Here is a 10,139-nt window from a genome sequence, read left to right as displayed (position 1 = left end):
TGATACTTATACTCATATTTGGTTAGTTGGTTTTTGTTTGGTGATTGAATGTTATCCTGCTTGCTTAGAAGATTGGTTTCTGGTTTCGGTGAGGGTTTCACCGGTAGAGATTTTAGTGGAGATCTTTGATGAATTGCATAAGTGGTATTAGTGTAGCTTCTAATGGAGTTTAAAGATGTTGTTGGTGTTCATGCTCAAGACTTGGCGGTTGGAGATCATTGTTGAAGCGTGTGGACCTATACTTGGTCCCAGGTTATCTAGGTTATGGACTGACTTTAATGTAGCGTGTGGATAGGACCTATTGATGTATTTTTGGGATGTCTTATGTGTTGATATTATTTGTTTGGTCTTAGGCCGACATGGTTTGTAATTATGTAATCGGTTTATTATCTGGAGGCTGACCTGATTGTTTATAGCCGAGGGTTTGTATAAATAGATGCAAGATCTCATTGTAGATCATCATGGTTAATGTAAGAGGTCATGGTTGAGGGATGTAATGTGCGAATAATGTAATATCCTTCTAGTAGAAGAGTAGGTCGATCATTGGAGATCAAATTGGGTTTATGTAAGAGGATTTAGTCCTCCGGTATTGAGCTTAACCAAAACTATACTCTAGCATAGGAGATGTTATCTTTTGCAGTTCAACACTTCTCTAGATTTTAGTCTAGATTTATATGTAGTCAATGAGGCTTTGCGATGAGCAGTGTGATCTAGAATGTTGGCCTTCCTACAAGTGCAGACCCCTTCATTGTAATTTACATAATTACTACAGAAGTATTATCTGACTGTGCGTAGGCTTCCCACCATGGTTTTTCCCTTTACTGGGTTTTTCACATACAAATCTTGGTGTTGTGTGGATGGCTCTTATTTTGTGATTACTCTTTATGCTTAATTGGATTAACTGCTATTCTGGTATTATTGTTTTGGGTTCTGATATTAAAGTTTTAATTGTTAAATGTTCTTGTAATCTGTGACAACTGATTCACCCCCCCCCCCCCCCACCTCCTCAGTTTTCTTCTGATTGTTTGAACTATCTAACACATGAACATCCCAAACATACTCCAAAATCCACACAACATAAGGAATCAATTCTGGAGAAATGCAAATGATAAATCACAATTTTGCAATACATAACCAACAAAAATACCAATCACCACACTGGATCATATAAGTTGAACAATTCACCTTTTATAACACTGAATCAACTAGAGATAAAGTATTTCAAAACCCATAAATCTACATTGGTATATCTGCAACCAAACCAACTCTTTGCAGCACCGAAGCACAAGAAACATAGGAATATGTTGACATCAATGACAACAACACATTTCAAATACTCTAATATCCAACACTACTAAGGAATCAATTCTGGAGAAATGCAAACCAGAAATCACAATTTTGCAATACATAACCAACAAAAATACCAATCACCACACTGGATCATATAAGTTGATCAATTCACCTTTTATAACACTAAATCAACTAGAGATAAAGTATTTCAAAACCCATAAATCTACATTGGTATATCTACAACCAAACCAACTCTTTGCAGCACCGAAGCACAAGAAACATAGGAATATGTTGACATCAATGACAACAACACATTTCAAATACTCTAATATCCAACACTACTAGCACGAGCATGTCTAGGTGGGAAGGTTTATGGTAGGCATGCTATTTTTGTGCATCCCAACTTGTGAGAACATCCAGAGCCATACCTTACCGACGCCATCTCTCAAGTGTCCTAGGTCAAAAAAATTGTCAAAATTTGATGGATGGTTTCTCAGAATCCAAGATGCATAAGAATGATTTTTTTAGATATATAGGATCATATGAGGCTCATCTATAATGACCTATCTCATATTTTGAAGACTCGAAGCCATTTTCACATGGTAGCATTTTTTTAGTTGGTGCGAAAATTATCAGATGCATGCAATGCAAGGTTGCAAGATAGCCTAAGTTTCATTCCATTTGTTATGGCCATGAATTACCAACACAAGCGCATCTGGGTGGGAAGGTTTATGGTAGGAATTCTCCTATTGTGCAATTCAAATTGTCGGAACGTCCAAAGCCATACCTTACCAGTGCCATCTCTCAAGTGCCCTAAGTCAAAAAAATTGTCAAATTTTCACGGATTATTTCTTGGAATCCAGGACTCATATGAATTATCTATTTGAATCTATATGGTCATGTGAGGCCCATCTACAATTTCCTATCAAATTTTGAAGACAAAACAATTTTCACAGGGTAGCATTTTTCAGTTGGTGCAAAAACCGTCAGATGCATGCAATGCAAGGTTGCAAGATAGGCTAACATTCATTTCATTCATCATGGGCACAAAGTAATAGTAGGAGCATGTCTGGGTGGGTATTTTTATGGTAGGAATTCTCCTTCTATGCATATTAACTCTTCAAAACATCTAGAGCCATACCCTACCCGTGCCATCTCTCAAGTGCCATAATTGTCAAACTTTGATGGTTTGTTTCTTGGAATCCATGACACATATGAATGATTGGTTTGAATCTATCAGGTCATGTGAGGCCCATCTACAATTACCTATCTCATATTTTGAAGACTCGGAGCCATTTTCATAGGGTAACATTTTTTCAGTTGGTGTGAAAACAAAATTAGGTCATGTACTCATAAATAGTCATACAAAATTTCAGGTATAATCATAAATACAAAATGCATCATAAAATTCTATTTATACATTTATAATCAAACTGTACAAAAATTACATATACAAAAGTATGCCTCTAAATATGGACAAATCAGCTCATAGCTATTTAAATATACAAAAAAAATATTTACAAATCAGCTCATGGTAGTTTATATATAATTTGGCATTTAAATATGCACAATTCAGCTTATAGTCATTTAAATATACAAAATTTGGCATCTAAATATACACAAATCAGGTCATGACCATTTAAATATAAAAAAATTACCTCTAAATATGCACAAATTATCTCATGCACATTTATATATACAAAAAATGAATATAGAACAATTCGCCAATGATATATACAAAATTCTCAAAATCATTCTACCCTGAACCGTAGAATAATTGTAATGCTCCAACACATTCAAAACTTGTAGATGACCCAAAATCAATCAACAGAGCTAGTTTGATCAGCCCTAACCCTTATTGTGTCAAGTATTGCCTCATGGTCAAATTCACGAGCTTTCCATAAATCCTTGTTATGAGGTCTACCACGACACTTAATCAATTGAATATTTGTTGCAATAACAAGGTTGGAGAAATCAAGAATATGTTTGTGTGTTTCAAATTCCTCGAACAACCAAACATAATAATTCTTGATAAGGTATCTTCTAAGCCATGTCCCTGTCATGACAATAAACCCTATTGGTTACTCAATACTCTCTTCGTCATTGATTGTGGCTGTCAATTTTCTTTTAGGCTCAATACAATGACACAAAAAGTAATTTGTTCCTTCTTAATTGTTCTCTTTTGCAAAAATTGCATACATATGAGATACACTTTATAGAATGATAATTGATACCAAAAATAATGTGACATGTAACAAAGTGAGACAAAAAAATTAATGCAAAAAATTAACCAAAAAAATCACTTAGTTCCACTAGGTTTGATACATGGTCAAAATCCACTGATGCTTCCATCTGGTTCAATTGCAGTGCTTTGGGAACTTGATATGTATCAATGGGAACCAGAAGTCTACAAAACTATTTGTCAAACTACTCTTGTGATTCACATTCTTCCCACAAAAAATTCATACATGAAGAGAAAAAACATGCAATTTGTCTAGTATAAATTACTAGTGAACTTGCCTTTGAACTTCTAAATGAGTGCATGTCACTCGATCCAACAACTGTACAACAATCTTGATAGTTTTCAATGTTAGATTCATTGATCAACAAAAAATATCTATGAACCATAGACGTACCTGCATTACCTGGTCCCATCGTAGAGTTACACCATCTCACAATTGTTGTTGCATCTATCAACTCACCACCACCTTCGTACTTCAATTCTTCTCTATCTAGTGCTCTTTTTATGCATCCTACGCCATCAAGCTCTCCCTTTCCATGTCCAGCCTCAGTGAAATTCCAAAAAGGTTTTACACCACTTGTCACATGCATCCTAGTCAACCAATAAAAAATCCTTGCATTCTTGAATTGAGATGCAATTATCTAACCATATTATGTGTTTGTTGTATCTCATGTTTCTTTCCCTTAAACTATCATTAAAAAATTTAAAGCATCCTTGCACAAACTCTGACGAATGAGTACGCTCATCGCTTATGTAGAAGTGATACTCTCTTAAAACCTTTCTATCCTTCTATGTGCTATCATCTGCATGCATGAATTCTATGTGTACAAAAATAGTAACTTGTATAGAATAGTAATACATAGATTGCACTTCATTTTGAGGTTGTAGTGTATAATTATCAGCAAAATCAATGATAGAGACAATGTTACCAAGAGGAAATGTGTCCTTACATAACTTGAATTTCTCATCTAGCCACAAAGCTCTATGTTTATACATTATGTACTCATAAACTAGTTTCTCTTGAAACATTTTCAAAATCCAGCTTCACATATATCATTTTTCACTAACTCGCATCTCTTCAATTCTTTTCCATCTTTAACCCCATATGTGACTATCTTGTATTTTCCAAAAGAAACTAGTTTCTTACCAGTTTCATGTGTGCTTTCCAAATGTACACATCTAGGTAAATGTTGCAAAACACCACATGTAGCATAAGAACCTTTCAAACACATCATCTTATAATAAATGCAACCATCATCTCTTTTACATAGCACACTTGAAATAAATTATCTTTGTGACTTAGGGGGTGCTTGTATACTGCATTCTTGCAAAACATCATTAGTGTGCAAAGTAAAACATATATGACAATAAATATCATAGTGCATGGAAAATTTAATATGCATCCTACAACACGTGGTGCGTACATGATTAATCTTAACATAAAAAAGTTTTGCCATTTCAAAAAATCTTTGACTAATTCTTATTTGAGGAAACTTTTGAAGGAATCTTTCATATAATTTATTTTGACTCATATCCAAATAGATTTTGGCATGTGGCTAACAAATTCTAGATCCAATCACCTTCTAACAACATCTTTTTGGTTGGGCAAAACCCTTGTGTTGTCATGCCAAAAAATTTCAATTAATGTTCTTAGTGCATCAACAACAGCCTTGTCTTTGCATGGTAGTCTACCCAATAATGCCCAAAGAGAATTATTGTTAGGATCCTCTATTTTATCCTGCCTCTCTAATGCTCTAGGTAATGTTGTTCTACTTACGTTTAATGACTTACTTGTTTTGTTGATTAAACATTCTTTTTTTAATTTTTTTTCTCATTATGGTTGATGTAATAACACGTCTAGTAACATTAGAATCTTTAGTACATGATTTTGAACCAATTGCTTGATATGCATCAAATATATTTCTCATAATAGTTCTTTGAATATTATTTTCGGATGACCTTAAGCCAAGAATTTTCATGTCTCTCTAAATTTCAAATTTTTAATCATTTCAACAGTTAATTGGCATCTTGGAGTTTGATTTAAGCTTTCAAAATAGTTTTTCCATATTCTTTTAACCATTCTTCTACAATTTCATTCTTGTAATTTATCGGGCATTGGCTTCAAATATTCTCATCAATGTCAATTAGATAATTTGGTTTCTTGTAAATAATTCTAGGAGGTGTTAACATTGGTGCATTGCATGCATTAGGTACATTCATTACATCAAATTGAGTTGGTGTATGTTCATCATTTGATTGATTATTCATTCATCTCTCTTCTTCAACTGCATTAGGTTCATTTGGTAAATCAAATTGAGTTGGCGCATGTGCATCATTTTATTTATTATTAATCGTGGTCTCTTCTTCAATTGCATTAGGTTCATTTGGTAAATAAAATGCACTTGGTGCATGTTCATCATTTGTTTGATTATTGATTCTGATTTCTTTTTTAATTGCATTAGGTTCATTTGGTACATCTAATTGAGATGTTGTATATGACATACCTTCTTGTCTCATTGTTCTTAGTACACGTAATCTCTTCATACATTGCCTTTGTCTTTCCTTTTCAACTTCTCATTGTTTGGATGTTCCTCTCTTGTTCTTTCCTATCATTAATAACTATTGTCCTAAATAGAATCATTTTGTGCATATATGTTACAAAAAATACAATCAAATCACCATAAAAAATGAGTATTATCATTATTTTTAATAATCAAACTTATTAAACAATCAGAATAACATTGAACAAACCAATTAGAACAACAACTCACTCATTTGAACTCATACAAAACAAAATGTTCACTTACTTTGACATAAAATTGTCATAGAATTGCATAATTAGTTGCAGTGGGGCCTTCAATGAGTACCAAACATCCTTTTGTGGCCATTGAGGTCATTGACCAAATAAAAATATGTGAAATAAATGCATTAACAAACCAACATTCATACTTCCAATAACTTGTGTGTGCTTCTTATGTTAAAAACCCATGTGTGTTACTTAAAGAAAAGAAAGGGGGAAGGAAAAGGAAGGGGGAGAGAGAGAGAGAGAGAGAGAGAGAGAGAGAGAGGATGGGAAAGGGAAGGAGATAGAAGGGGGAGGGAGGGAGATGGAAATAGAGTTGGGGGGAGAGAGAGAGAGAGGGAGAGAGAGGTTATAATGGGGCCACACATGTATTACAACACCATATGACCCAAGTTTAGGACATCATATGGTCCTAAGGGGTCATGTGGTGTGCTAAAGGGTTATATGGTGTGCTAAGGGGTCATCTGACAGATTGTTAAGGATCATGTGGGGTCCTAATTAGGCCACACATGTGCTAGAACACCGTATGACTCCTTAAGATACCATAGGACCCCTTAGGACATCATATGGTCCTAAGGGGTCATGTGGTGTGATAAGGGGTCATATGGTGTTGTTAGGGTCACATGGGGTCCAATGGGGCTACACATGTGTTAGGACATCATATGACCCCTTAGGACACCATACGACTCCTTAGGACATCATATAGTCCTAAGGGGTCATATGGTGTTGTTAGGGATCTTGTGGGGTCCTAATGGGGCCACACATGTGTTACAACACCATATGACCTATTAGGACACCATACAACCCCTTAGGACAACATATGCTTGCAAGGGGTCATATGTTGTGCTAAGGGGTCATATGGTGTTGTTAGGGGTCTTGTGGAGTCCTAATGGGGCCACACATGTGTTATAACATCATATGACCCATTAGGACACCATACGACCCCTTAGGACATCATATGGTCCTAAGGGGTCATATGGTGTGCTAAGGGATCATATGGTGTGGTTAGGGCTCATGTGCGGTCCTAATGGGGCCACACGTGTTACAACAGTATATGACCCCTCAGGACACCATACAACCCCTACGGACATCATATGGTGTCGTTAGGGGTCTTGTGCGGTCCCAATGGGGCCACATGTGTTAAAACACCATATGGCCCATTAGGACACCATACAACCCCTTAGAAAATCATATGGTCCTAAGGGGTCATGTGGTATTCTCAAGGGTCATACAGTGTTGCTCAGGGTCATGTGGGGTCCTAATGGTGCCACACATGTGTTACAACACCATATGATCCCTTAGGATGCCATATGACCCAATCTTAGGACATCATAGGGTACTAAGGGGTCATGTGTTGTCATTAAGGGTCATGTGGGGTCCTAACACGTGTGGCCCCATTAGGACCCCACATGACCCCTAACGACACCATATGTCTCCTTAGGACATCATATGCTCCTAAGGTATCATATGTTGTTCTAAGGGGTCATATGATGTCATTATAACACCATATGACCCCTTAGGACATCATAGTCGTTAGGGGTCATGTGGGATCCTAATGGTGCCACACATGTGTTACAACACCATATGACCCCTTAGGATGCCATATGAATCGAGCTTAGGACATCATATGGTCCTAAGGTGTAATGTGGTGTGCTAAGGGGTCATGTGGGGTCCTAATGGTGCCACACATGTGTTACAACACTATATGACCCCTTAGGATACCGTATGACCCCTAAGGACATCATATGCTCCTAAGGGGTCATATGGTGTGATAAGGGTCCATATGGTGTCGTTAGGGGTCATGTGGGGCCCTAAGGGGCCACATTTTTGCTAGAACACCATATGACCCATTAGGACACCACATGACCCTTTAGGAGCATATGATATCCTAAGGATACCATATGATCCCTTAGGACACCATATGACCCCTTAGGACATAATATGCTCCTAGGAGGTCATATGGTGTGCTAAGAGGTCATATGGTGTCGTTAAGGGTCATGTGGGGTCCTAATGGGACCACACATCTGTCAGAACACCGTATGACCCCTTAGGACATCATATGGTCCTAAGGGGTCATGTGGTGTGCTAAGGGATCATATGGTGTTGTTAGGGGTCATGTGGTGTCCTAATGGTGCCACACATGTGTTACAACACCATATGACCCCTTAGGACACCATATTACTACTTAGGACATCATATGTTCCTAAGGGGTCATGTGGTGTGCTAAGTGGTCACATGATGTCGTTAGGCATCATGTGGGGTACTAATTGGGCCAAACATGTGTTACAACACCTTGTGACCCCTTAGGACACCATATGACCGCTTAGGATATCATATGCTCCTAAAGGGTCGTATGGTGTGCTAAGTAGTCATATGGTGTCGTTGAGGGTCATGTGGGGTCCTAAGGGGCCACACATGTACTAGAACACCATATGAATCCTTAGGATATCATATGGTCCTAAAGGTTCATATGGTGTCTCTGGGGGTCATGTGGGGTCCTAATGGGGCCACACGTGTTAGAACATCATATGGCCCCTTAGGACATCATATGGTCTTGAGGGGTCATATGGTGTGCTAAGGGACCTTATATGGTGTCGTCAGGGGTCATGTGGGGTCCTAAGGGAGAGAGAGAGAGAGAGAGAGAGAGAGAGAGAGAGAGAGAGAGAGAGAGAGAGAGAGAGAGAGAGAGAGAGGGAATACAATGTGCTAAGATATTGAGAGACTATATATGCATGCATTTTGTATACATACATGTATACATACACATATTATATAGATATACATACACATATATATACATATATTATATACTTATAGACATACACATGTTATAATATACACATATTATATACATACATATCTATTTGTGTATATAGGAATATTTTTATGTCAACATAACCCGTACGGGTTTTGTTAGAATAACCAGTGGACAACTAAGAGGGGGGGTGAATCGGTTGTCAATAGATTATATTAATCAAACCACTTTATAACCTTTAAACGGAGCACATAAATATTGAATACCAGAATAGTAGAAATAGATACCAGTAAGCAATAAAACTTAAGAATGAAATAGAGAATTAACACAATGCAACCATACCACATAACACCATGATTTGTACATGGAAAACCCAATAAAGGTAAAAACCATGGTGGGAAGCCTACCCACAGTCAGATAATACTTCTACAGAAAGTATGTGATATAATAAGGGGCTTGCACATGTAGGAAGGCACACTTCCTAGAGTGTACTGCTCATTACAAAGGAGTCTCACTGACTACAGAGAGGTTATAACCACCTCAATATAATTGGCTAACAATCCAAAAGAATGAACTACTAGTGATAGCATCTACCATGCCTAATTAGAGTCCTAGTTAAGCTCAATACCAAAGGCCTTTGACCTCTTACATAAACCTAATTTGATCACCTATGATCGACCAAATCTCTTTCAGATATGATATTTCATTTCACGACCACGACATGATCTACAATGAGATCTTACATAAATTTATACAAACCCTAAGACCTAAACCAATTAGATTGGCCACCTAAAAGATATTACAATAATATCATTACATACATCCATATTACAACAATATGCTATGACAGCTTTAGACCAAAACAACATTAACCAATCCCTAAATCATCCTGGTAATGTGTAGAAAACATGTAACATGATACTGGTCCATAACCTAGATAGGTACCAGACCTAATTTGGGTCCACCACGCCAGAGCAATGTCTCCAATCAGTCAAGGCATGATCAAGGATCACCTTCTACATCTTGAATTCCATCTAGAAGCCGCACCA

This window comes from Cryptomeria japonica, chromosome 9 (assembly GCF_030272615.1).
Source record: "Cryptomeria japonica chromosome 9, Sugi_1.0, whole genome shotgun sequence".
NCBI classification, from domain to species: domain Eukaryota; kingdom Viridiplantae; phylum Streptophyta; class Pinopsida; order Cupressales; family Cupressaceae; genus Cryptomeria; species Cryptomeria japonica.
The sequence above is the reverse complement of the archived record's forward strand: the minus strand, read 5'-3'. Positions refer to the sequence as shown.